We start from the raw sequence: 17,363 nt of genomic DNA on the forward strand, positions 1-17,363 counted from the left end.
AGAGATGGCTCAGAGGTTATGTTGTTGCTGTTACTCTAAAGAACCCAGGTTCAGTTCCATACAGCCACCAAGCACACCCTGTATGGCACATTAAAGACCATTCCGATCTGGAGGTCAGGGAAAAATAATCTAGAGGTCGGCAGGATGCTGTTGGAGCCAGTGACTTGTACTAAGCCCCTGAACTCCCCCTCAAACCTCCCTGCCTGGCACCTGCTCTATGAGCCCAAATGTGACAATCCTGCCCTGAGTGGACTGTGAAGTCCACTGTGAAGCTGTGAGAGCTGTTATAGTTGTGAAGCTGGCTGCTGTGTATAAAACTATGGTGAGGGGAGGGAGCGGCCACTGCTGAGGCCTACAGGCAGGTGTCAGGTCCAAAGGGAACTCCATTTCTTTACATTCTGAAAGACAGAGGGAACACATGGTTACCTGCGGTGTCTGTTAGCACACCAGTGCACATGCTGGCCTTCAGGCTCCCTTAGTATCACAAATACCTGTCCTTCTCACCTCCTCCCCTACCCTAAACACCTCCAGCCCGTGGGTTTCCCTCCCAGCTACTCATTCTCATTATAACCCTGCTATTTCTGCTATGCTATTCTCTTTGCCTTCCTACCCCCACCCTTGGTCTGTCTGTCTGTCTCAGTCTCCCTTCCCTCTGCTTTCCAGTGTTCTCCCTCTCTATCTCTCTGCTCTGCTCCTGCTTCCCTCATGATCAAGTCTAGTCTGCTGGCCATGTTGTCTATTTCTGTCTCTCTCTGTTCTGGACTCTTCTAGATGCCTCTGGCTGTTCTCTCTCTGTGTCTCTGTCTCTGTCTCTGTCTCTGTCTCTCTGTCTCTCTCTCTCTGTCTCTCTCTCTCTCTCTCTCTCTCTCTCTCTCTCTCATATCTACAATAAAAACCTTTGCCTAAACATACCATAGATCAGTCATATCATCAGTTTATACACTAAGGTGTTCAGTTCTAGGAGTTTCTTCATGTACCATCTCCCAACCAGATTCTTCCATTTCTGTTCCACTCGCTTGGGAAAATTTCTCTGGGCCTCTCTGTGCTTCAGAAATGATCCTGGCTCCAGTCACAAACGGCCTTTCAGAAATTATCTGGCCTTCACATACCCTGTTGAGATAGGATGGAGCAGCCCATGGAAAGGAGCTGGGCCTTTGACACTCTGCATAACAGCAAACGCCTATCAAGAATGTCCTGGATACTTGGGGTGGGGCCATAGCTAAGCTGGCCCAGCATACAAAAGGCCCTGGGTTCCATCTCTACCACAGCATAAAGTGGTGATGGCAAACACCTGTAGTTCCAGCATGTGAGAGGTAGAGGCAGAAACTCAAGCTCACCATGCGTTCCAAACCAGCTTGGATTATTTGAGTCTATTGGGGGCGGCAAGTGAAGGAGGAAGAGGGAGAAAGAGGGGTAAGCTGGTTGATCTCTGTGAGTTCAAGACCAGCCTTCATTCAGAGTGTGTTCCAGGATGTCCAGAGCTACAAAGAGAAACCTTGCCTAAATATAGTCTAGAACAGAATAGGATATTCTTATAGACAGATCACTTAACTCCTATCTCTTGAGCTCTGTGGCCCTCAGCCCAGAAAAAGCCTGAGAAAGTGATTGTCCATTTTGAGGTGCTAAGAAGGTTCCTTGTTTTTCTGTCTCCCTCCTTCCATCTTCCTGTCAGGCAGAAAGAATTAGCTTCCAGCCGTGTTTCTCGATTTAGTAGGCAGGGTAGAGGAGTGGTTTCTCCACTTTCTCTTAAACGCAGCATTTCCCACCATGTAGATCCCTCTAACAATAGGAGATTTTTAGGACGGAAGGGGCCCCATAAGTTGTAAATTCAGCATCCTCTTTGGTCTCCCACAAGAGGGCAGCGAACAAACCGCCTCTGAGTGAATGCTGGTCCCAGGACTGTGAGATGTCGCCCTCTAGTGGACCCAGAGGGCTCAGACAGATGGAGGAGGGAGAGCCTAAGAGATGGGATGCAAGAAGGCCCAGAGGCATCCATCCCCATGTGACCAGCCCCATTCCCTGGGCCATCCTGAATCTCTCCGGCAATCTTTTCACCATACATCATTCCCTGGAGCTCATTCATCTGGAGTGGTGACCAAGCACCCTCATCCACCCACCCGGGGCCAAGCTCGGGCCAGGCTGGGAATTCCTGAACTTACAGATTCTTGCTTGTTCCCACCCATGTGTTCCTTGAGGAGGACCTGCCTGATGGCCAACTAGGATACCAATTTGCCTCGATTCCAATGCCCATTGATTCTTCTGATTGCCACTGCACCACTGTGGGTTTTTTTGTTTGTTTGTTTTGTTTTTGGCTAGATCTGTTACTGTCCTTGACATCTCTCTAGAGCATCGATTCTCAATCTGTGGTCTTGACCCCTTGGGAGGAGGGTTCAAATGACCCTTTCACAGGGGATGAATATCACATATTTAGATTATGATTCATAACAGGAGTAAAATTACAGTTGTGAAGTAGCAACAAAATTTTCTGGTTGGAGGTCTCCATAACAAGAGGAACTGTGTTAAAGGATCTTAGTGTTAGGAAAGTTGAGAAACACTGCTCTAGAGCACACATTCACACACTCACACTCACAAGCACGCTCATGCACTTGTCACACACACTCACAGAGGAGGAGGAAGTGGAGGAGAAAGAGGAGACGGAAAGAGAGGGGGATCTGGACAGCAGCACATGCCTGTAATCCCAGCACTCAGGAGCCTGAATAGGAGGACCACCAAGTCAAGGCCAGTCTTAGCTTGAGTAAGTCCCTATCTCAAAAGACACGGCTGTGTGCATGCATGCATATGTGTGCACATGCAAATTAATAAAAACTGTTAGCGGCTGCAAGAAAGGAGTTTGCTAGAATTCAGTACTAGTGATAAAATTTGAAAGTAACTGAAGAAAACTGTTTGAACTATACACTGCAAGTCCACAAAAATCTCAGCTGTTAACCTGTATGCTTGTCAACCTAAAAGTCAAATTGAGGCACATCAAATGTCAGAACAAGGCTTTACTGGAGCCAAAATAAAGATGGCCACCTGAGAAGAAAACACAAATTCAGCTGCTGAGAATAAGTGCTCCTCAGGTGGTATTGCAAGGGCTGAGGTTTTGTTTTGGTTTGGTTTTTTACACTAATACAAACAAGAAGGAAGTGTGGATGGTGGTGACACATACCTTTTGATTCCAGCACTCGGGAGGCAGAGGCAAGGCAGATCTTTGAGTTTGAGGCCAGCCTAGTCTACAAAGTGTGTTCCAGTACAGCCAGGGCTACACAGAGAAACCCTGTCTTGACAAACAAAGCAAAAAGAATGAGATGACCACAAGACAATGACTGGCTGTCTGTCACTGCATTATCTATTCCAGATAAGAAGTGATACCAACTGGAAAAGGCTTTCCTTGGTGTGTGTCTGCATCTTAATGGCTTAGGAAGTCTGCAGAAACCCAAACCCATGTCTCATGTTTTCCCCTGGGCTGAAGAATCCTGTGACTTCATTCTTGTGACATTTAAAATACTTTCTCATTTCCACCCTTCAGTTAACATACAGATGAATGGTTAATTGGGTACAATCATTTCTCAAACTCTTTCTCCGAAAGCATTGATGATCAACAGATAGCTCTGAGGGCTTAAGAACTACATCCCATGTTACTACATCCTGTGTAGGAGGAGAGGAGGAGGAGACTGAGACCAAATTATGAGTAACAATAGGCAACTCTTGTGAGTACTCTTGATTCTGTTATTTCATGACTTAAGTGATCTGGTGGCTAAGCAACTCTGCACTTTCCAGGTATGAATGATTCTTCAACAAATAAGGTATAAAATTTACAATTTTGACATGAGTGTACAGTGTCAGAAATGTGGATGAACCTCAGATGAACAGGTTTGTGTCTTTCTACAAAGGCACAGTTCATTGAATAATTCACAAAGTACAGTGGTTTCATTGGCAGCAATTTGCCAAGTAATTCCACTTTCCTTGCTAGTCAGGCCAAAGGAAACATGGTTTTCTTTTTTTCTTTCTTTCTCTCATTCTTTCTTTCTTTCTTTCTTTTTTTGAAACAGGGTTTCTCTGTGGCTTTGGAGGCTATCCTGGAACTAGTTCTTGTAGACCAGGCTGGTCTCGAACTCTTCCTGCCTCTCCTAAGTGCTGGTATTAAAGGCATGCAACACCACCGCCAGGCTTGGAAACATGGTTTTCTTTATTCCAATCTGTTTTCCTTCCTTCCTTCCTTCCTTCCTTCCTTCCTTCCTTCCTTTCTTTTTTCTTTTTTTCTTCCTTTCTTTCCTTTCTTCCTTCCTTTTTTGAGGCAGGGTTTCACTGTGTAGCCCTGGCTGTCCTGGAACTCACTCTGTACACCAGGCTGGTCTCAAACTCACAGAGATCCACCTGCCTCTGCCTCCCAAGTGCTGGGATTAAAGGTGTACACCACCACTGAGGACTTCCTTTATTTTGAAGCAGGGTCTCACTCTGTAGCCCTGGCTAGCCTAGAACTCACTATATAGACCAGGTTAGTCTCCACCTCCTAGAGGTATGCCTGACTCTGTCTTCCTGGAGCTGAGACTAAAGGTTAATTTTTACTCCCATCATGCAGTATGCAAATATGTGCATATATGCTCATATATAGGTAAATATGTATACCTGTGTTAGGGAATGGCTGTATGTAAAGGGTTAAATACTCCATGGCAGGGTTCAGGAGATTTCTAAAGAGGCCTGAGAGAGAAGGAAACTGAAGAAACATAAAAAGAGTCTTTGTGGGTATAAATTAAACCCAGGTAGGAAGTCTGCTGGAGATGCTAATGTAGAATCTGCCATTTCGTGCCTCAAGTTTGCAAAGGTGAGTCCAGCTGCAGAGGTGAATCCAGCTGTAAAGGTGAGTTGTAGGAACTAAGGTCAGGACCTTATCCAGGAGGATGGATGGACAGCATGTCCTGACATACAGACAGGCAGACTGCATTGTAAGTAGGCCCAATCAACAGCAGGGACCAAGCCAAACTAAAGCCCCTGGGACAGTCACGTGGATCCCTACACACACAGACACAGACACAGACACACACACACACACACACACACACACACACACACACACACACACACACACACACACCAGATGGTCAGAGGATACTCAGGAAGAGCCAACACCATCACAGTGTTAGAGGTCTTCTTCTTTACGGGGTCCAAGCAGGGAAGCTGCACCCTTTCCCTAATCTGGTATGTCCAATAAGTTCTTGGGTCTGGTTTACTTGATATGACTTTCATGTGCCCATGTGCTCCTACAATCTCAGTTCACCCCAATAAACATATAGGCACCTCTTTTGCTCCCGGGAATACACCAGTTTTCAGTCTATACTGTGTGGATGGTGCCGGACAGGTGGTCAAACATCCGCCAAGGTACAGAGTCAGTGTCTATCCTTAAAATGCAGTCAGATGCTACTTGTAAAGAAGAATCTCTAAATGCAAGGCACCATCTGGGAAAGCCATCATTTTACACAATATGGAATCGCTTAGGACAGGGCACAGTCTGCTCTCAGCAATTTCACTCAACTCCAACATAAACACCATTGCATGCTGAGACCATCTGAGATGAGATGGTCAAAGATGAAGCTCATTAGAAAGAATTTTTATGTTAATGTCTTTCCCTACTTGGAGATTTAGTTGGCAGGAAGGAAAACACCCTCACAAATGGAATTTTCCTTTATAGATGTGCATTTCCTTTATAAAGAGTTTTAAAATAGTCAGATAAAATGTCAGCAAGTCACACTTGGAGGGTGATTTGGATGACAGGTCTATAAACACTATTAACTTTTATATTAGGTTATAGATGTTAGGATATAGTCCTTTAATAAACAGAGCAAAGACTGTGTTTTAGGCCCATTTGACCCAAGAGAGTACTTGGGAATGCCTCTTCACAGCTTTCTAAAGCTTTTGAGCAGTGTAGAAAGAAATGTTGTAAAAGAGGGATTTTGGAGTTCATAAACTCACCAAGAATTCTACATCTGATGGTTCTGCTTGTTTTAATTGTCCCAATTGAGCATCTTGACTAAGTTTAAAGACACTTCTCTTTTTTCGAGAGAAAGAAATATGTGTATTAGAGTTTCCAAGAGATTTCCACTGGGAAACTGTATCAGCATAGATGGGACAAGTAGAGATGGGTGGGACACAAGAGAGGTGCTGCATGGAACATTAGGGTTGGGGCTTGTAAGCTGTAATCACTGCTAGGCCTTCCCCAGCCTGACTTTAAAGAGTTAGGACAAATCAGCTCCAGTGGCTCATCTCAGAAACTAGAGGAAGCAATGGTGAAAGACAAAAATCAATGCAATACCAAATGGGAATACAAGGGAACCAAGTGTCCTCAGTACTGTCTTTGAGGGTTCTACATAGATCTCAGCTTATACAGAAAAAGGTCAGAAGTGGGGAGAGCAAGGCCCATGTGTAACCGTCAAACTGTAGTCTCAGGACTGGCCAGGCTGAGGTATGGTTAATAAAAAAAATTGCTATTGCCTTTGAGGTAGTTTTGACCCTTGTCTCAAGTTGTTTATATATCTGCTCTATTATTATTGGAATCCTAGATGCCTGTAGGAAAAAAGGACTCAGAGGTAAGGAGACATGCAAAACAGAAGCAGAGATGCTAAGCTTTCATTCTGCTTGTAGTCACCCAGTGGGCATCTGCAAGCTTGAGGTGGAACAGAGTCCCCAGCCAAGCAGGGCCTTTCACAGCTTGGATTTGTTCTCCATTAGCAGACATTCTGACTTCTAAGGTGTTAAAAATGAAAAAGGGAAAGGCGTCTTGTAAACCCTCTATTCCTGTTGCCTGGGGAAACTAAAGGGATTGCCTTGTGTGGTTTTTGTTTCCTTGTTTGTTCCTGTATTTGTTTTTGCTTTGAGACAGTGCCTTGTAGTACAGTCCAGGCTGGCTTTGACCTGTGCTTTAGCTTCCTAAGTGTTGAATTACAGGCATAAGTGATCATACCCAGGCTTCCCCTGCTCTACCCAGTGGATACATATCCATTCATTTATTTATTCAAAGGACTATATATTTTAACAGCCATTTATTTATTATTTTCTTGTCTTTTTTACTTAAGTTTAAAACAATATTATTTTAATACCAATCCCAGTTCCCTTTCCCTCCTGTCTTCCATTCACCACCACCACCTCTCCATCCCACCCCCCATAGACTCCTCAGAGAGGGTGACGCCTCCCAAGGGGGATCATCAAAGTCTGTCACATCATTTGGGGCAGGACTGAAGCTCTCCCCTTGTATCTAGGTTGAGAGAGTATCCCTCCATAAGAAATGGGCTCCAAAAGGCCATTCATGCACTAGGCATAAATACTGGTTCCCCTACCAGTGGCTGCATAGACTGCCCAAGCCCCACTACTGACACCCACATTCAGGAGGCAGGACTATATTTTTGTTCTCAAAAAGTTAGGTAAAAGGGGAAGCCACAGCATTCTATCTAGGTCACCAAAATGTCATGGCTCCAGGTCCAGGAATCAAACCTAGGTCACAGGGATTAAAGTACTGACTTTACCACTGAACTACCAGGGAACAGAAGCATTGAAATCAAGGCACAGAAAGGTATAGTGGTGTAACTTCCCTTCATTCACCTCCTAGTGGATGCAAAGCTATTGTGCTCAAGAGGGAAATGGAGTGGAGAGAGGTTAATTTCTTGCAGTGACGATGGAGACACTGAGGCAATATTCCCAAAGCAATGTCTTCCCAAACAAAAAAAACAAGGGACTTTAACTGGGAAAACATACGTTCATCTACTGAACATCTACTCCCAGGTAGAGGTGGGCATACCCCTGAACACCCTCAGTTCCAGTTCATCTATCCCATATTCAAAACAACGATGAATGCAAGCCTCCGCAGGGAATGTCCATGTTGCAATGAGCAATATCTACACTATAGGTCCCCTAAACAGAATGAGTTAGAGTGACTCAGGGCTTTGGCTTGTTCCTTCTAAGTTTCAACTTTGATGGGGCATTATTGGTCATTTAAAAAGGGAGGAGCTCGGGCTGGAGAGATGGCTCAGCGGTTAACAGCACTGACTGTTCTTCCAGAGATCCTGAGTTCCCAGCAACCACATGGTGGCTCTCAACCATCCATTATAGGATCTGGTGCCCTCTGCTGGTGTGCAAGCAGAAGACTGTGTATGTAATAAATAAATAAAATCTTAAAAAAAAAAAAAAAAAAAGGGAGAGCTCCTACCACTGTGAGTTTGTCCCTAAAAGAGCCCCCTGGCAGCTAACAGTAGCCTCAGGACATCTTCAGTTCAGAGACAATCCTGATTTTGTTTTGTTTTGTTTTGTTTTAGAAAACTGACCTGTGCTGCATTTAGAAGTTTCTAAGTTGCCATTAAATGCAGATTAGCATTAAATATAAAATACCATTAAAGACAAATCTCCCACCTTTTTGTTTGTTTGAAACCATGCTTCTCCAACTTAATGACAAAACATGAATTTCAGAGACTCTCAGTCTAGCCACTGGAGTTTTAGTTTTTGTTTCATTTTTATCCTGTGCTCGGGTATATCATGTATGTGAATACAAGCAGGTGGGCAGATGTCAAGTGTTCGTATGCATGTCGAGGTTAGCAGGTAACTCAGTGGAGTTAGTTGTCACCTTCCACCTACACTCTGGGGATAAAATTCAGGTCACCAGGCTTGCATGGAAAGCACCTTTACCCACTGAGCCATCCTGCCTGCTTCCACTGGAGTTTAACACCTTTCTTAGTCTCTGCTTGGTGTTCAAAGTTGAAGATGTGATCTCTCAGCTTTCTGCTCCTGCCACCATGGCTGTCATTTGCTGTCCTATCCACCATGGTGGACTCTAGTAGATCCATCTAGAATTATCTTGACTGATTCATTGACCAGATACGGAGAACAAGCAATAATTTGTGTTCTTGGACAGTAAGAAATAGAATCCGGATTCAAAGATGAAACAGGAGAAAAACATTCCTACAGAAAAGAGAATGTTTTGCTCCAAATGAATTACTGAGAGCAGTTAATATGGAGAAAGATACAAACAATGATACGTATACTGATGAAATTGTGACATTTCAGGCAGAAAAGTAGTCTGTGTTCAGAGAAAATAAGATCAAATAGCCCAAGCATTCCCACTGGATGTTAGATTCTAGAAGAAAACAAAGCCAGGAGGACAAGGGATGGGCTAAAAAGTTTTGATCAAATGGGGTTCCTCACACATGACCCAAACTGTAAGGATTTAGAAAGTGTGTCATCACATTGTGTTCTCTGGGGGAAACAGACTGGGGAAAAACATTTAGAGAAGTATTTTAATTTACTAAGATTTAGACCACAGCAAAGGGTCCATTATTGTTGGTTGTTTTTTTTTTTTTTGGGGGGGGGTGTCGAGACAGGGTTTCTCTGTGGCTTTGGAGGCAATCCTGGAACTAGCTCTTGTAGACCAGGCTAGTCTCGAACTCACAGGGATCCGCCTGCCTCTGCCAACACCCAGCTCGTGGAACCATTTTTCTAGGAGCATATGGGTGTTGTCTGAAAAGCCAGCTGTACTTTTTAGGGAAGGTTATCTCCTAAAGAGAAACCTCAGGTGTTAGTTCTTGTCAATCACATCCTTCGAGAGTTCCCATACTCCAGCCAATTAATTGCCTGGAGGGCATGTTTTGTGACCCTTGCTCCTCCAAGTCTCTTCACCTTAAGAGTTGATTTTTCACCCTGGCAGTGGTGGCGCATGCCTTTAGTCCCAGCTCTTGGGAGGCTAAGGCAGGTGGATTTTCTGAGTTTGAGGCCAGCTTGGTTTACAGAGTTCCGGGACAGCCAAGACTACACAAAGAAACCCTGTCTTTCACCCCTCTCCAAAGAGTTGATTTTATTCTTTAAGAGTCGTGTTCAAGGTCCAGGTGAGCAGACTTAATGTGCATCTTCCAGGTGAGCTGAAGGTTCCCTTGAAGAAAAATTCTAGTGGGAGTATCCACACACCCCTGCATGTCGCAGACCAACATCCTAACATTTTGGTTGAGGCTTTTGATCACCCTTTTGGTCTACAAAGAACCATGTAATCTCTTCAGAGATTTATCCTCATGATTTTACTTGCTTCGTTTGCAAGGACATGGAGAGAAGGTTATTTTTTTTAAGATGTTCTTATTTTATTTGTATGTATGAATGTTCTTTTGGTTTTTTGTTTTTGTTTTTTTTGTTTGTTTGTTTGTTTTGTTTTGTTTTTTTTGCAGGTAAGAATGTGCACCATGCGCATGTGCTGTGGTGCCCATGGAGGCCAGAGGAGGGTGTCCGATCCCCTGGAACTGGAGTTATAGATGGTTGTGAGCCACCATGTGGGTGTTGGGATTTGAACCTGGGTTCTGTGTAAGGGCAAAAAGTGCTCTAAGCCTCTGAACCATGTCTCCAGCCTCAAGGGTTTTTTTGTTTTGTTTTGTTTTGGTTTTGGTTTGGGTATTTAGGATTTTTGCTTTTAGACAGAGTCTCTCTGGGTAGCCCTCATCTGGAACTTTGTGTGTAGATCAGCCTGATTGCAGCAACCCTTCTGCCTCGATTTCCCAAATATTGGATTATAAGCATATGCCTCCTTACCCACCTGAACATTTCTTTCCTTTTTTGTTTGTTTATTCGTTTGTTTCTTTATAGCCCTGGAGGCCTGAAATTTGATATGTAGACCAGGTTAGTTACAGAATAAGAGGGATCCTCCTGCCTCTGCTTCCCAAGTGCTGGGATTAAAGTCTTGCACCACTATATACCCAGTCTCTTATTTCCTTTTTTGAAATTGAAATCAGACTAAAGAGGATGCTTAACAAAGGTAGATAAAAATCTTGCCCCCCACATACATACAATTATAATTTGTAAAGTGCTTATACTAAATCAAAAACCACCTTAGGACCTTTACTGGTAACTAACCTAACCCTGACCTTGTCTAAGACTCAAATATTCTGCAAAGGAAGGTAGGAGGCAGTAGATATCTTACAGACATATACTAGGCCAGTTCTCACAGAGAAGGTAATAAAACAGCTCTTTAAAGACACAGTCTCATTGGGCAGTGGTAGCACATGCCTTTAATTCCAGTGCTTGGAAGGCAGAGGCAGGTGGATCTATGTGAGTTTAATGCTAGCCTGATTCACAGATCGAGTTCCAGGACAGCCAGTGTTATTGCACAGAGAAACCCTGTCTTGAAAAATTAAAACTCAAAAACCAAAAGTACAGTCTCACTCAAAGACCTTGGAGACTTGAGATCCTGAGGGGACTCAGTCCTGCTGTCTGGATGGGCCCTGGGCAGGACAGTACAATGGGTTCACTGTCCCAGTGATATGTCTGCCACATCTGAAGAGAGCCACCTGGGAAGTGTGGAGAGACACTTTAGGAACTCCTGATTAGGCAACTGGTTTGACATTATTCTTAGAAAACATTAGGTCTGGGCCCCTCCTTAATAGTTAGCAGCCTAAAAAACAAAAGAACTGAAGGAACAGGATTTAGTAACTGGTTTAAAAGAACCGTGCCTGAATCGTGTCTTCAGCCCTGGAGGAATACATGACATCCTGAACTTCTCAGAAGGTTAATGGATAACTTTCTAAACCTGATTCCAGGAACCACAAATCTTACATGATTACTACATAGCAGAAGATCTTTCTGACTAATAACGATCAAAGTCATACCATTGCTCCCTCCTTAAAACTCAATCAGCAGTGACCAGTCAATCATGTGCACAATGGCTACTTGCTCTAGACACCACTTAGAAAACGCACAAATGCCTGCCTAGACTGTTGTTCGACATAGTGGTCTCTTCAGCCATTGTCTGCCCTCAGTCCACCCCCAAGTGGGTACTCTACTCTGCTCTATGACAAACTCCATCTTTTTCACTGCACGTCAAGCTGTTTATCTTATCTGAATTCTTTTCACAGAGATAAGGAGGATCCCACAGGTAAAAGAAGATCTAGTTCTTGATAGTCATCCAAAGTAGCACCCTTTTAGTGGTGAGATGATATTTAAAAGTTGAGGCACATGGAGTATGTGAAGGGAGAGTGCACTGAAGCCAGAATGAGGTTGGTAGCCTGAGAAGAAAACATGAACTCAAGACTCTCAAAATAAGTGCTTTTATGTAAGTTTGCCCATGGGATCTGGGATTTACAGATTAAAAGAAGGAGGAAGAGGAGGGGCAGGAAGCTAGGGTATACCTCAGAGATGGAGTGTTAGCCTAGCATGTGCAAGGCCCTGAGTTCAATAACAGTAACAAAGAACAAGGAAGATGTTAGAGAAACCAGTTACCATAGTCACATGGGGCACTAAGAACAGCACAAGACATTGGTTGGGTATCAGTCACCTCCATTTTATGTCCTAGGTAAGGATGCTGGTAAGCAGGGATGAGCTTGTTCCCACATCCTTTATAATCCTTTTGGTGTCAGGGAGTCCACACAAACTGGCTGTGCTAGGTAAGTCAGAAGGACTTAAGTGATTTTGGTCTGACCATTCAAATTTTCTCTAGGCTAAAGTATTTTGTGACCTTATTCATATGATAATTTAAGTCATTTTTCATACTTAAATGAATATTAGAGCCAGAGAGATGGCTCAGCAGGTTAAGTGCCTGCTTCACAAGTCTGATGATCTGAAATTGATCGCTGGAACCCAGGTCGAAAAGAGAAGGGAGTCCATGGAGCTGTCTTCTGACCTGCACACACATTCATGGTGCACACACACACACACACACACACACACACACACACACACACACACCATGTACACAATAATAGTAATAGATAATTTTTAAATAAAGATAATAAAAAAGCACACCAGTAATAATAATAATAATAAATGTTAGAGTCAAGATTGAGATAAGAGCCACTGGACACAATGGGAAATGCCTGTAATTATAACTCTTGGGAAGTGGATGTAAGCATATTTGAAATTCCAGATCATCTTCAGCTATATAGTGAGGTCCAGGTCAGCTACGAGAGCTCAAGAAGAAGAAAGAAGAAGAGGAGGAGGAGGAGGAGGAGGGAGGAGGAGGAGGGGGAGGAGGAGGAGGGGAGGAGGGGAGGAGGAGGGGGAGGAGGAGGAGGAGGAGGAGGAAGAAGAAGAAGAAGAAAGAAGGAAAGAAAAGATAAAGGAGTAGAGTAGGGGCTGAAGCAATGGTTCAGCATTTAAGAGCGTCAGCTGTGGAATCACGAATCACGAGGACTGGAGTTCAAACCCCAGTACCTAAGTGACAATCTAGACATCAAGAGGGCTGAGACAGGAAGATCACTAGAGCTTGTAAACTTCCAGCCTGGCCAAGAAGGCATGAGACCCAGGTCCAGGGAGAGACCGTGCTCAAAGGAATAGGCAAGGAGAGATAGAAGATGCCCTCTTCTGGCTCCAAGCACACACAGGCTTGCATACCTACATATACACTACACACACATGTGCAAACACTCACTCACAGAGGCATACGCATACGAATAAATAAATAAGTACAATTTCTTTTTTAAAAAGCAAAAAACAGATCAAAACAAATAAAAACTACTAAGAGCTACATATGGGAGGGCGGGGGTGGGGGGGCGGTGAGGGCTGGAGAGATGGCTCAGTGGTTAAGAGCACTGACTGTTCTTCCAGAGGTCCTGGGTTCAATTCCCAGTAAACACATGGTGGCTGACAACCACCTTGAATGAGATCTGGTGCCTTCTGCTGGCCTGCAGGGCACATGCAGGCAGAAGACTGTATACATAATAAATAAAAATAAAAAAATAAAAAAAACTGCATATGGTGCATGCCTTTAATCACAGGACAGGGGATGCAAAGTCGTTCAGATCGCCTGAGTTGGATTCCCAGAGTCCCCATGGTAGAAGGGGAGAACCAACTTCACAAAGTTGACCTCTGACCCTTGCAGGCAGGCTGCAGTATATGTGTCCACCCACGCTTCCCCACACAAAATAAATAAATGTAGAAAGTATTTTTAAAAAGAAGTAAAATTGTTCAGTGCTAAGTAAAGAAGTAAGTCTTTCTTTTGAGGGACTATGGGCTTGACAGGTATCTGAGTGGCAGACAGATAGGTAGTGGAGCCAAGATGGCAAGCTTCCATTTTTCCTCATACTCCTGACTTGATACAAAGGCCTAAAGACCTGGCAGGCTTTCTCTCTAGAGCTTCTCGCCAGTGGACTAACCCAGCGAGTTCAAGACCAGATCAGGACATGTTAACCCCAAAATTGTGGGCCCATCAGCCTCCCCGTCTTTGTTCAAACTGACAAGCCCTGCATTAGGGAAGGAAGACCACTCAAAGACCCTTCAAACCCCCAGCCCTCAAGGACAGACCAGGGTTTGGCTTCACAAGCTCCACCCCCTGCTCTGCAGAGGGGTGTCCTCCATGTACACCTTGGTGCGTGCGTGCGTGCGTGCCTGTGTGTGTGTGTTTCTTCACCCCTAACGAAAGAAAGCCTTTCTTCATCAGCTGGTTCTGTCTTCTGTGTCTGAGATTTTTCCCTGCTGCTACCTGCTGCACTCAAGAATTGCCCTGCTGTTTCACTCTTTAACTAGCAGAGAAAATGAACCTAGATAGTAACTTTACAGCTTTATCTCCCTTTCTCTTTTTAAAGGACATGTTTTATGGTGTGTGTGTGTGTGTGTGTGAGAGAGAGAGAGAGAGAACGAGAGAGAGAGAGAGAGAGAGAGAGAGAGAAGAGAGAGAGAGAGAGAGAGAGAGAGAGAGAGAGACCCTCAGAAGCCAGAACAGGGTGTTGGATCCCCTGGAGCTAGGACTATTATTATAACCAGTTATGAGCTGCCCAAGTTACTCATGTCTTCTGGAAGAGCAGCAAGCATTCTTAACCACTGAACCATGGCTCTATCCTTTTTTTGGGGGGGGGGGGGAGATGGGACATGTGCTGTGGCTGGCAGCCCAGACTTGCTATATAGCTGAGACTGACCTTGATCTTCTGATTCTCCTGTCTCCACTTCTGGAGTGCCATGATGACAGGGCATATGCCGAGGTTATGGGCATGCGCCTCCATGCTAGGCTGATGCAGTGCTTAGGATCAAACCCAGGGCTTTGTACATGCTAGGAATGCACATAGCCCTCTTTCCTCTCTCCGTTCTCTTTGAGTCAGTGCAGTCCTAGAAGTCATTTTGTGACACACAATTGGACAAGTGTCAGATGTGATGGTGCACACCTATAATCCCAGAACCTAGGAAGCAGAGGCAGGTGGATCTCTGTGAGTTCAAGGCAAGCCCAATCTACATGGCAACTTCAGACCACCCAGAAATACATAAAAAGGGAGGTAAAGACATGCATATAAGAGTAGGGAGCTGTGAGGCCAGGCATTGGTAGTACACGCCTTTAATCCCAGCACTCCGAACTCTGTGAGTTCGAGACCAGCCTGGTCTACAAGAGCTAGTTCCAGGACAGCCTCCAAAGCCACAGAGAAATGCTGTCTTAAAAAACAAAACAAAACAAAAAAAGAGTAGGGAGCTGTGACAATCTCCAAAATAATAGTGTTGGAACTTGGACAGAAGACAGACACTTGGATAGAACAGTAACTGATCCTAGGATATCTGAGCCCACGTAAAAATGGGGGAGTGCCCCTGCTGGAGGGCAGTCTGGCCTGGGGTGTGGGAGTCAGAATGGGTGAGGAAGGCTTCTACTTGTTGGGACAGCTCAGCACAGAGTGAGAGTCCAATCAGTGTGCAAATGGTCTCAGCCTAGTGTGGGAGGCAATCCAGCATGAAATCTTGGAGCCTGACCACAGCCTGGGGCAACAGGAAGCAGCCAGGATGAAAGGGAGACAGTGTGGAGTCAGCAAAGCTCAGATGCTTCGGCAGTGGAGGCTGGCTGGTTATCAGGACCAACATGAAGGTGACGAGAAAAGATGTAAATAGAGGCTGTCTTCATCCCAAGGTGAAACAAACTGCCTAGCTCAGCATAGCACACAATGTCCAGCACAGCCAGGAAGCCCAAGACGACCCACCAGGACCATGAGATTGGCTCCACACCTGTCCATGTGGACCAATACAACTGCAGTGCCAGATGTGACATGTGGCAGGAAGGTACTGGAGCCAATTGAAACATGATGGATGCTTGACAGGTCAATTCCCCTGCTCCAGAGTGTCTTTCCCTCCTACACCATGCTTTCTTTCCTTCTGTCCATCTCAGAACTCTATAAAAAACTGTCTCTAGCTGAGCAGAGGCAGGCTTCTAAGCCACTTCAAGAGCTAGTGACTACAGCAGCCTAAGGGAGTCTGACCCAAGAGATGAACAATAAAGACATTCATCTCAGACCTAGATTCTCTGTCTGTCTGGCACCGTCTTAGACCTGTGTCAGTAAAAGGGCTCATGGTAACTCAGCAAAATTTCCAGAGAGAAAGGTTTTACTACAAACTCCTAGTATTTACTTTCTACAACTGTTGGTGTAGAACTAACAGAAAAGCTTAAAATAAAATTCTGGGCTTAAAATAGAAACCCCCAAGCCAACTAGAAAGATAAAAAGCCAGAATTCTTAAAAAATGGGTGTGTGCACAGATATAACAAGTACATGGGCTGTCAGGATGGCTCAGTGGGTATAGGTGCTTGGCCAGGGGCCTGGTGACCTGGAACTTATGTGACAGTAGGAAAGTTAACTCCTGCAGATTGGTACAAGGAAAAATGCTTCCACTGGGAGTGGTGGCTTAGACCTGTAATCCCAACACTTTGGAGGCTGAAACAAGAGGGCTGACACAAGTTCAAGGCCAACCGGGGCTACATAATGGGTTCCAGGCTGGCTGGTGCTACATGGACAGATTCTGTCTCAAAATAAACTACAATCAAAAGTACCGCTCATTCCAAGCCAGGCATCATGGGCTGAGGAACCAGAAAAGGGAAAGAACTCAGGGAGAATGCTACCATGGATGAAGGATGAGGTCAATGTAGACAACCAGGACTAATTCCACAGTGCCAAGAGGAAGGATTTAATATGAGAATGTCACTCGAGTACAGAGCCCATAATGTCAAAATGTCCTGTTGAGGTAGCATGTGCTACACAAAGCTAAAGGACACTTGAAATGTGGTTCTTACAACTGAGAATTTGTATTTTTTTCAAGTGCTTTTTGCCAGCATATATTAATTATACATAATGATGGGTTTCATTTTTACAGTTTCATATTTTATAATTATGATGTTTCATTCATATTCACCTTTGTTACCATCTCTTGTCCGCCCTCTCATTCCCACTGACTTCCTTTCCCTTCCCAACTAGTCTTCCTTTTAGTTTCATGCCTTTTTTTTTTAAATGACCAATTGGACTTCATTAGGGCTGCTTACAGAAATACTGAAGAGGTTTTGAGATGGGGCAAGTCCTTCTGTGTATATGTTTGTCTTATTGATTGATAAATAAAGTACTCTTGGCAAATAGAGAAGCAAGTTAGGCAGGACTAGGAGCCGAGGAGGATTCTGG

Source organism: Cricetulus griseus, chromosome 7, assembly GCF_003668045.3.
Source record: "Cricetulus griseus strain 17A/GY chromosome 7, alternate assembly CriGri-PICRH-1.0, whole genome shotgun sequence".
NCBI classification, from domain to species: domain Eukaryota; kingdom Metazoa; phylum Chordata; class Mammalia; order Rodentia; family Cricetidae; genus Cricetulus; species Cricetulus griseus.